The following is a 12999-nucleotide window of genomic DNA, read 5'->3' on the forward strand; positions in this document are numbered from 1 at the left end:
GCCAGACATCCTGTATCTTTGCACAGAAGTTTTTCCAGCAACCAGGAACTTCCTAGCAGCCAGGCATTCTGTGTCTTTGCACAGAAACTTCTTAGCCATCAAACATGCTACAATCATGAAGTTATCAGAGATCCCAATCCCAAACACAGAACCCCTACACATATTTAAAGTAGTTGGGTGGGGGTGAGTGGGTACTAGAGATTGAACTTAGGGGCACTTAACCACTGAGCCACATCCCCAGCCCTATTTTGTATTTTGTTTAGAGACAGGGTCACACTGAGTTGCTTGGTGCCTCACTTTTACTGAGACTGGCTTTGAACTATCTATCTTCCTGTCTCAGCCTCCCAAGCTGCTGGGATTACAGGCATATGCCACCATGCCAAGCTGTTCTAATATATTTTTATGTTAAACCCAGCATCTGGTTCTTTGGTATTTATTCTTAGTTTACAATTGATATTGTGAATCATTGCAGGAAGTCTGGTGATGAGTTCTTTTCTAACAGTTATATTGTTGACCTACCATTTTGACTTCATCAGGCTTGAGTTCTTTGTTAAAAGTTTTAACCTTTGTCTTAGACCATGGCAAAGCATAGGGAGTACTTCTGCACCTGACCTATCTTCTGAATGACTGAATTGTTTAGTGGGTTCTCACCATCCTGTCTGTACTGCAACTCCAATGTCCTCCTGTCTTGCCAAATCTATGGCATCTGTGCTCAAGGACATCCCTTTCTTCTAGGCTCTGTGATGTTATGCATTTTCTGCTCATCCCATAGATGAGGAACCTTTCTGTTTTACATCTACCTCCTTTTCATTATTCTCACCAAGCACTTAAACAAACCTAAGTTCTGTTCTGTGCTTCTTCATCCTGGTGAACCTGTAAAACACTGCTTGATGTCAAATTTCTGCTGTTGTATGAAAAGTGTTCAAGAACTTGAGGAGAATATAGTCTTTATTTCTTCCTCCATTTTCTTATGGATCATCTTCTTGGCTTCCTGTATATAAATAACTGAAAAAATACTTTCTTCATATGTTGCTTTGTACTAAACTGCATGAATTTAGGAGAAAAAGTTCAGAACCAGTTATTTTACTATGACAGACCACAGAAATTCCTCTTCTATTTTATTTCCAAGATTTCTGTGTGGACTTCTTATTTCTTCCCTGTAGTACTCCTAGTATATACACGATAGATATGTATACTCTACTTTCTATATTATAAAGTATATATGCAGACAAACATGTACATATATGTATGTGTATATGTATAGACCCATATTTTCATATACATATTCAAGATTTTATTCCTTGATGTTGCATTTTAAGTGATTTCATTAAATTCTCTTTCAAACATTTTCTATTTATCTGTGGATAAGTTTCTCTGTATCCACTTATTAATAATAGTTTTATCTTTGTTATACAACAAATGTATCTTTAAGTCCCCAAATTACTTTTTGAGAGAAGATTCAGGTCAGCCAGATGGTAGAGTAGGAAACCTACTTCCCCATTATACAAAGTTGAACTAGAAATTATCCACAAACCAGAACTTGTTTTTGATTTTTTTTTTGGGGGGGGTTAATTGCTTTTATTATTCAGAGATTACCATGAGTCCTTTTTCTTAGAAAAAAATAATTTTTCTGATTTTTAATACATTTTGTGAATAGGAATAGGGATGCACATAAAGCTGGAATACAAAAGGATCCTGATGGTTTGACAAACATCCACAAAGACCAGCTGGTCAGATGTCTTCTACCAAGTTAGTTGGCAAAACACCAAACTCAACAGACATAAATCCAATGTTTCGGCCATCAGGAAAAAGGAACTATCCAGTTTTAAATATATAAATGGTCATTTCTATATAACTTAGACTTATTCCATACATTAAGTATTTTAAATAATTAAAGTTTTTAAAACTGAAGAATGTCACTTATTAACGAAACTTCTTGATAGTCTTAGCAGTAGTTCCACACTTCCCAGCAGGTGGCAGATTTCTGTTCGTACTTTCCTCTTCCTGTTCAGCAATGGGAAATTCTTAGGACTTTTAAATGAAGATTTCTATGTAGAAGACTTTTACTTGTTGGAGAAGATGACATTTAGTAATTTTGTAGAGAAAATTAAAGAGTTTGTTGAAAATATGGAAATCAGCTCCAAAAACATGAGTGACCTTATTATGAAAGCTGATGCCCTTGTTTCCTCTTTGCCTAAGCAGGCATCTAGGTATGATGTCACATTTCTTAGAGAGAATCACAGCTTTATAAAGATAAATCCTCAAGAAAATGATATGGTCTTTGATGTCATTGCTATTGTTGATCCCTTGACAAGAGAAGCACAGACGATGGCACAGTTATTGTTTTCGATTTTTTAAAATACTTTTTTAGTTTTAGATGGGCACAATATCTTTATTTTATTTATTTATATGTGGTGCTGAAGATTGAATCCAGGGCCTCACACATGCTAGGCAAGTGCTCTACCACTGAGCAACAACCCCATTACATGTTTAAAAAGAAAAAAAAAAAAAAAGGCTGACAGACCCACATGGTTCTCGGAACTAAATGAAAATAAAATTAAAACAATACCATTAATATAGAGGATATTGTACTTAATGAAATAATACTGACATGGGACAATTGTATGATCTCACTTAGTTGTAGAATCTTAAAAAAAGTCAAAGTCATAGAAGCAGAGAGAATCTTTTTGTTTCTCACTACCTAAGGGTGGTGTTGGGAAAAATAGGCAGATGTGGGGAAAGGATATAAAGTTTTAATATTGCAGGATGAGTAACTTCTGGAGATATAATATTCCACATGATGACAATAGTTAAGACCAATTTATATTTAAAATTTAATAGGAGAATAGACCTTAAACATTCTTACCACACACACAAGGTTCACTATGTTAGGAAATGGAAGAAACAAACAGAAAGAGAAGAAGGAGGGATGAGGTAAAAGAAAAAAAGAAAGAAGAAAGAAGAGGGAGAAAGGGATAAAGAAAAAGAATAGAAAGAAAATGAAAAGAATAAGATTTTTTTAAATTTAGATTACCCTGATATTAACATTCTATATTCTTGTAGAGACAAGTTTGTCATGGTCAAACTGAATAGATTGTCTATTACCCCTCAGCCAACTAAAAATCTATTGTTTCTTTCTGAATGCTTTTGTTCAATTTACTTGGAAAATTCTTGTCATTACCCTACTCTTAAAATCAGAGTATACCTTAGCATCTTGCTAGTGAGTTATTTGAGCTCCCTATACATTTTGGATGTTATCCCTTTATCCAATATGTTTTACAAATTTTTCCTTCCATCATTTCAGTCTGTTGACTGCTTCCTTTGCCGTTTAGAAACTATAAATTCAAACCTATTTGCCTCTTTCTGTTGTGCTACCTTGTGCTTTGTGGTTATAACCAGAAACAATGCCCAGTGTGAAGAGGGTTTTTCTTATGGTTGATTTTTTTTTTCTGGTAATGTGGTAATGTCCTTGTATGTTGATGTTGTTCAGCATTAAAGTACTTGACTTGGCTATCTTGAACAAGGCCCTGGGTTCAACGCTAGTATTGTCACCCCCCAAAACAAACAAACAAACAAAAAAACACCTAAACCCAAAACAAACTTTTTTGGGAGTCATTTTGTTGCTTCAGGATTCATGTCTTAGTTTAAAGGCATTCATTCATTTTGAAATAATTTTTGAGTCTGGAATATCTGTCTAATTTTATTCTTCTGTATGTGGATACTGGTTTCCCTAGCCTCATTTTTTGAAGAGAATATTTTTTTTCCCTATGTACATAAGAAAATATGTTTTGTAAGAAAATGAGAATTTAACAACTAGGTGCATTGAAATCTAAGGACAGTATGTCAAATTTAATTTAAAAAGAGTAAATAGTCTTTCTCTTCCATAGTAGGAATAATATTTTAAAGTTCAAAACAAAGTGGCTTATCAAATATCCTGTACATCTTTTTAACTTTGTTGTAAAATGTTAAACTTACCAAAGAGAGCAACTACTGTAAATAAAACACAAGAGTTATTTTATAAATTGCTTATGTAAGGAAATTCTCTACTCTAGAAAACAAAGAAATCCCTAATGAGCTATATTATTTTTGTATCTGTGTATTCCCATAAATTTAATTATTTTGCATAAAGTAAGAAATGTAATAAATCAAATATGCATAATTAGTGTTATGTCTCACTTTTCAAAATAACTTCTCCAGACTTTCTATTTAAATCATAGTTTTAGTTAAGATTTTGGATTTTATTACTTTAATATATTATTTCATTATAGTATCTATTCAAAGTAGTATACAATATTACTAGACAAGGAGTACTAGTGACTAATAAAATATCCATAGTTCTTTTATTGGAAATTATACTTGTGTTTGAAAACAAACTTTAAAAACACAGTTATTATGGAAGTCAGCATGGAGATTCCTCAAAAACACTAAAATGTTGTCTACATGTGATCCAGGTATACCATTCCTTGGTATTTAACCGAAGAATTAAAGTCATCGTAATATAATGAGTGATACATGATTACCCATGTTTATGGTAACACAATTCTCAATAGTCAAATTATGGAACCAGTCTAGGTTCACTATGTTAGGAATAGATGAATAAAGAAAAAATATATAGAGACAGTGGAGTACTATTCAGTCATATGGAAGAATGAAATTATTTGCAAGAAAGTGAACTGGAGAATATCATATTAAGTGAAATAATTCAGAATCAGAAAGACAAGATTTGTATGTTTTATCTCAATGGAATCTTGAGAGGAAAAAAGAAAAAAGAAATTTCATGAAAGTGAAAGGGAGGCAAGTAGGGTAGATGAAGGGAAACTTGGGGTAGGAGAAAAAGAGGATGGGGAGGTACTAATAAGTAAAAATGATCAAATTATGTTGTACGCCTATACAAACATGTAGTAATACTACTATTCTATATAATATGTACCAATAAATAACACTAAAATATAATAATAAAAATGTATGTTTTACCATTCAGAAGTAAGAATGTTTTTGTCAAAATCATACTTCTTTTTATCATAAGAACTGAGAAATAAATGGTCCAATTATGCTACTTTGTTATTTTTTCCTGCTATATTTCTTTCATGGAAGTAACTACATATTACTAAGTAATTTTTATTTTTTTACATTTTATTCTTTGAATTCCATCCCTTATTTATGATTTTAATGCAAGTAGTACTGTGCAACACATATTTTTTTTTTTTTGCTTTACTTTTCCCAACCTTGGTTTGTACTATGTCAAAATAAAGAACAAGTACTATTTGCTAAGTGAATAGCAAGTAAGTTTATTGCCTGAGAAATTTGATAGGACATAAAACTGATATTTCTTAAAGGAAACTTATCATTTCTTGTTTGTTTCCCAGACATTAGAAAGAGTATATCACATGACAGGTATGATTGAGGGTAGACTTATGATCAAATTGCCACATTGGATCAAAGATCTAGTAAGGAGTACTTCTATGCAGATGGATCCTGCTATTTCCAGCAGGATGATGATGTATTTTTTCCTAGGCATTATTGTAATCCACTTGATGCTACTTATTGAGGCAGCCTATAAATAAAAAACTGATAAATCTTATCGATTTATTTATTCATTTATTTATTTATTTAGAATTAGGTCTCTTAGCCTGAGAACAATTAAAACTTAGCATCATTCAGGAAGGAGGTGGTACACTATGGAGTAGAAAAAGAAATGTAAAGAAAAAAGAAAATCAGAAGATTAAGACAATGAACCAGAAAATTTTAGAGCAGCTAAAACCTGGAAAAGTGAATCCAAAAAATAAAGAAAGGAAGAAAAGATAGCAAGTTGCGACTATGACAAAAACTTACTCAAATATCATATGCAATTTTTTGCTTTTATTTGTTCTTTTTAGTTATACCTCACAGTATAACTTTTGATATATTTATACAAACATGAACTATATCAAATCTTCTCTGTATAATGAAGACATATAACTGAATTTAATTCTGTAACGTTCTCTGTGTTTTGAAACCTGTAGAAGACACTGTAGGGATTCTCGAACTGTTAATTTTCTCTGTTTGATTTCCCAGAGCAAGATTTGAAGAGGGAGGACTGTGTGACTGTTGTTCTTACTAGTGACCTGGAGTTTTTAACCCTCCAAGGTGATGCAGGAAGAATTCATGCATGTTTCTTCATTTCCCCTTTCCTGCTGCAAATACTGAAGCAGTTTTATGTTCTAATGTTCCAATGTATAGGTCAAGACAATATCTACTATCAGCTGGATTCCTGAGTAACTCTGTATAACACAACACTGCAGACCACAGGAAGGAATGCTATGTTTGTTTTAAAAGATTGTAAAAATTTTCAGCATGAAGCTTTCCCTATACTTTTATGGGTGCATTATATTCATACATATTGGTGGAATTTATTGTTACATAAACATACAGGTATACTATATAACATCATAATTTAGCCAATATCATTCCCCAGTATTTTCCCTTTCCCTTACCTCTTCCCTCCTTAGTCTTACTCCTATGCTCTATTGATCTCCATTTGATTTTCATGAAACTTCCCCTTCCACATCTTTGTTTTTCTTTTTCCTCTCTAGCTTCCACATAGGAAAGAAAAATATATGACCCCTGACTTTCTGAGTTTGGTTTATTTTGCTTAATATAATGTTCTCAATTTCCACCCGCTTTCCTGAAAATGACAGTTTTGTTCTTTATGGTTGAATAAAACCAATCTGTGTATATATACCATACTTTATTTATCCATGCATCCATTGATAGACCCCTATGGATAGTTCCATAGTTTGGCTATTGTGAATTGTGCTGCTATAAACATGGTATGCATGCATAGCTTTAGAGTGCTGGTTTTAAATCTTTAAGAGTGGTATACAACTAGTATTATCTAGCCTATCATGTATAATGTAACACCTACAATATATTCTTTCTAGCATAATTTTATAACTATATTTTAAATTTATTTTGTGAATTTCCTATATCAATATTTAATCAATCACATATATCAAAGGTCATCGATGACCTCCTAATTGACTTCTCTGCTTTTTTGAATTACTGATGTCTTTTTATGGAATTTTCAATATACTTGGTGCTATAAAACCTAGGTGTCCCTCTCACATCAAAGATATGTTAAGTTCCCCAACACTTTAGTCTCTTTGAGATTTTACCACCTATTGGGAGCAATAGACATATATTAGGATACAATTTATTTTCTCTATGGAACATTATCTATTTTTGGTTACATTACTGTAAATGAGAAGAAATTAACATTTGACTCGAGTATGATAATGAAGCTGATACTTTTACTTACATACTTCTCTCCTCAAACTTCATATAGATGAATTTAAAAAGATTCCAATCTAAATTTAGATTTGTCACTTTGTACACTTTCTGAATCATTCTTTTTATATCAGAATATCCACTGCTTGTTTTGGAAAATAACAAAATAATAGTTGCCCTTAATATGACATTTCATATTGAAGCAGACATAATGTAAACCTTATTTAAAATTTAATAAGGAGTTTTATTTTGTTTTGTAAGCATTGAAATTCTAAGCACTCAACAATGCAAAAAGGCCCCCCCAAAACTAGCCAGGGCTTTTATATATATAGATCAGAATTCCACAGAAAGAACAGCTTCAAGAAGGTACTTAGCTAGCGTTCAGCTGGGTTTTAAGTACATTCAGCCCACAGTCCACAGTGCTGAGTGATTCATATGTGGTATTTAGTCAGGTGTGTCCAGTTCAGCCACCTCCACTCTGCTCCTTGTAATCCCTAGGGCTTTCACACTAGGGAACTCGAATTGGCACAAGTGCAAAATAGAATGGGAAATAGATGTAAGTGCTAATAAAACTTTTTAACTTTCCCTATATAGCACTTACTCATATTAAATTATATAAATGCAAAGCTATGAGTGAAATCATCCAGGTCTAGTTAGTAAGAAATGAGGAGTACTTCCAGGGAATACTAAAACTTAAGAAAGATCAGCAAGAATTGTTCAATGAAGTTGGCAGAACACCTGAACTCACTAGAAAATGGAATATTCGGGGGTTAAATTGGTTGATATGTTCACTTTATTCCAAAATTTCAAACAGGAAAAATAACTGGAGTGTATCCATTGTCCCTATTATAAGGAACCATTCATGGTGACCTTATGAAGATTTAACAGATATGTGGGAACTAAAGCCAGGTTACTTGGTTTAAAAAAACAAAACAAACGAACAAAAAGAAAATAGTAAAATAAAGACAATTAGTTCATAAACTTTCAAGAAGAGGTGGTTAAGAAATAGAAAGACTCATGTATGTCTTTTGAGGCTAGATATGGGTAATTATTTATTTCTATAACATAATAGATTCATTCTTAATGATCTTTAAATAGAATCAGATGCAGTGGCACATGTCTGTAATACCAGAGGCTCAGGAGGTGAGGTAGGAGGATTTCAAGTTCAAAGCCAGACCCAGCAAAACTGAGGTGCTAAGCAACTCAGTGAGACACTGTCTCTAAATAAAATACAAAATAGGGCTGAGGATGTGGTTCAATGATCAAGTGCCCCTGAGTTCAATCTCCTTTATTCCCCTCAAAATAATAATAATCATCTTTAAATAGCATTGGAAATATAAACTAGCAGAACAAAAAATTAATATGTAGGTAAGAGTGAAGAAATAAGAGAAAGTCTCTTGAGATCATTATATTTCTTTCTTTAATTCTGACATATGCTTGTTGCAATTTTAGTCTTCATTCTTAACTCTCCCCAAAGATTTCATAGAGTCTGTGCTTCACAATCACCTTTCTGCAACTGATTTTAAAATCCACATCTCCAGCTCTAATCTGTCTACTTTAAATTTCAACCCTGTATATCTAATTGCCTGCTAGGCATTTCCATTTCAAATTGTACACATCTAAAAGCTAGGTTTTCATTCTTCAGAGAAATCAACTTTGCTTCCCTGTCTCTTTAATGTATAGTCTGACACCTCTTCTCTATTTCCTTAAACTCATTTCTTATACAGTATTCAAATATTGTGTCTATCTGTAACTGCAGTCTTCGATTAAATGCTAAAGCACACAGAATGTTTTCTTAAATGTTTGGCTTACATGACCTTTCAATTTTCTTCCAAAACTAATTCTGCCAGATTCTAGAAATTGACACAAGTATAAAGCTCACTTGAAACATTGCAATAAAGAGTGTCTAATTTTGTAGATCTACTTTATGGATGTAAAAAGACGTAATGAAATTGGCCACTGCTTTCTCCCTTAGGGAATCTAAAAGAAGTTTCATTTTCCTTTAGCTCTTTTGAATTGTTGAATATAGTACATACAGATTACATTTGATACCCACCACTCCAAAAAAAATCACTGGTAATTTTGCCATGTTCAGTCAGAGAATAGTCAGCGAATCAAGCAAGATGAGTTCCCTGAAGGATGGGTTTTCTGCTGAATTAACTCATTTGATAAAGTATCCTAAAGCAATTAAATATAAATATATTGATATTATGAAGTTAACTGAGATTACAACTAAAAATTCCTCAAAGCTATTTTCATTTAATTAAGGAAAGGATGTCAATTATGTCAGTAATGAAGTAATAGATGTGACCTAGTCTCAAATTCATTCTCTTGGACTCTTGATCACCTAGTGGTAGCCTAAGATATTGGGCTGAAATTGTAATTGTCAGCTGTTGTCAGCTGTTGTCACAAGATTATACTAGAAATGAAGTGGTCAATATATTTTAGATTAGAGGAAGGCACATTTAACACAGAGAGATGAACACCTGAGCATATGTTACTCTAAACTTTCCAATCGAGGAGAAAAGAATCAGTGATCAGAAATAATTAAAATATGACCAGAACTTCCATGCTGGCCTTCAATAATCTTTACTAGAAGGGAGCTTCAGTAGTAATAAGTGGCTCTGAGCAGGGACTAAGTCAATTGTGCAGTTTAATTTGTTATTTACATCATTTTACATAAACTCATATTAGTTCAGCACATTCTTTAATACAAACATTAAAAGCAAGTGAGAGTCTTAGTCAAATTTATGACTTTACAATATTTTTATCTAAATTATAACCTCTACAATATTTTTAATCTAAATTTGCACTTTAAGTGTCAATAGCAATTTTTAACTAATAAAATCATTTTCAATCTTATGAAAGATGCATGGTGAATATCCATGGGTAGTATAATTGGCAGAAATAGGCATACACAGAATGCAATGACCACTAGTTGATGACAATTAAGCTTGTAATCTCTTACCCTTATTCTCAAAAAGGCTTACATTCTATTAAGGGCTATATAACTAATGAGTGGTAAAATGAAATTCCTTGGTTTGATTTCAGTATATTTTTTCATTACATGTTACCTTATTATATCATGGTTTATTATTGGCCAACTCTTACAAATTAAAATAAAATAAAACAAATCCTACATTTTTGAAAAAACTTCGTATCAATCTGTATAAGGAAATACGTTCGAAATTATTAATTTATTCATTCTTACATTCACCTTTTCATCTTTTTACTTATTTAAACTCAGAGCCTAAATTCTGCTATCCATAAAATATATTTAGACAGAATATTTAATATAATAAGCTAACAACATATTTTCTAAGTTTTCTATAAGAAGCAAAATGACACATAAAATATTACCTCAGGAGTTCTAAAAATACTGTATTATTTGCATTGCTTATGCATATTTTTATTAACTACATTAATTAAACATTTTTTATTGAGTTTCTACTATGTTTCATTGTTTTTCTAGGCATTAGGGACACAAGGATAAACTATTTTCTTTATCTCATTGAGTTTATGTTCTGGCAAAGTAGGAAATTCCACATATAAGAAATAAATAATATAATATTTTATTACATATAAAGTGCTTTTTCCTTATGAACATGCAATAGGTAATAATTGAATACAATATTCTCTGTGCATCTGCACACTGCTACTTTTCATATTATAGCAAGCAATAAAGTAATATAAGGAGGTGGGAAGTACAAATGCTTTTTCTCCAAAATCATAAACTATCTGGAAATACTAAAATACTAACCTGATAACAGAAACAAATACTCATCTAACAGAAATAAATGTCTGTTTCACCTAACAAGGACCATGATTAGGCTGCAGCTTTCTTTCTTTCTATTTTTTTTCTTTTCTGTAACTCAATAAATTCAAGGCTAAATTTTTGAGAGATTTTGACTACATGAAAGTTGCTAAATTGAACATTTTTCTTTTAGAATATAAAAAAGGTAGATGGTAGGAAGCTGTGGGAAACTGTGATTGTTTTAGAATGGGTTCCTTAGAACCAGTTCTTGAAATTTAAGTTTAATATGACTTTTTTAAAAAGAAAAATTCAGTAGAGAGACGGGGTGAGGAAAGAAAAACAGAAAGACAGGAAGGAAGGAAGGAAGGAAGGAAGGAAGGAAGGAAGGAAGGAAGGAAGGAAGGAAGGAAGGAAGGAAGGAAGGAAGGAAGGGAAGGGAAGGGAAGGGAAGGAAGGAGGGAAGGAAGGAAGGAAACAGCCAAGCAGAGGCACACCAGCACATCTGGTATCCCAGGAGATAATTATAACTCCATCCCACTAAAAGTTTTGCATTCAGTGAATAAGTCACACCGTTTCCTTGATTAGGGCAGAAGAGCAAAAGTTCCTAAATTGCCATATTCACACGTGGTTGCTTCAAAGCAGCTTCCTAGTGGAAATTTTTATTCCATCAATTCTGGTATTTATTTCATCAGTCTTACCCTGGAGCAGCCCGTGGAAATGCGAGATGCATTCTCTAGCTACTGGGAATAAGCACACCAAGATAATGGCAAAGGGACTTAAGGGGATACTGGCAGAGCACTACATCATCTGCTACCAGTGCTGAATGAGCTAAACGATGTTCTGCTACCTGGGGTCAAAAGATGAAAATACAAAAAGATAAATAGTAGTAAGAGTAAGAAGACTAGAGATAAAACTAATATAATTGAGTCAATATATTAATGTCACAAATATGGTGAAAAATTTCTGAGGGTCAAGTTCATTAGGAAAACATTGCTTATATTCACTTACATATTTGTTCCCTATCAATTTCATTTAATTAATAACGTAAAATGTGGTAAAAATTCTGCATAATCATTTCAAGAAATAATAATTCCTCTACATAAGTCCCTGGGATAGAATGATCTAAGTAGAATGATAGAAGGTCTTGTCCTGCTGAACATCTAATGCCTATGTTTGGACTTAAGGAAGTATAATGATTATTTTTAAAAGAATTCAAACAATGTTTTTGATTACATGCCTGTTTTATGACTTTAGAAAATGCAATTGATAAAACTGAAAAAAATATTAAAAGATTCTAGCTTATTAATTCTGTTCAATAACTTGTAAAGCAAATAAACAGAAAATAAATTAATAAGATGTTATTAATAATTTACCAGAAAAGTTTATTTTATAAACTATTTTATGCCATCTACTTTAAAGGTAATCCTCCATATATATATGCCTTATAAATCAATAGATCCCACTTAAGAGGAGAGAGTGGTTCTCAAGAAGGCAGAAATTAACTCCTTTATATAATCAGTTAATTTGTTCTCACTATTGACTTTTTGAATCCCTTTGAACAATTTTTAGTTCTGTCTTTCATCTTGTTAATCATGTTCACTTGAGATGAAAGAAGCAGCCTAATCTATTAAAGGAGAAAACCGTGGCAGCTACCCTCTGAGCTGTGATGCAGTATAACTCAGTCAACATTGGCTGCCATTTTATTCTACGGAAGATCTCAATTTAGAGCACAAAATTCAGTCTTTAATTGAGCTTTATCTTTCACATTATGACCTTTCATCTTGATCCTAAGAATATTACACTGCAAAACAATTAAAGGTGATAACTTTGCTATTGTTGAAAAGGATGAACTGTTTTGCGTCACTTGAAAAATAATCTTTTAAATGAATAAAGAACACACTTTCTAAATACTTATGTAAAGGTATTAATGTTCAGAAGACAACTTGCTTCTCTAAAAAGTTATTCTCATTACTTTATAA

This window comes from Ictidomys tridecemlineatus, chromosome 7 (assembly GCF_052094955.1).
Source record: "Ictidomys tridecemlineatus isolate mIctTri1 chromosome 7, mIctTri1.hap1, whole genome shotgun sequence".
Taxonomy (NCBI): Eukaryota; Metazoa; Chordata; class Mammalia; order Rodentia; family Sciuridae; genus Ictidomys; species Ictidomys tridecemlineatus.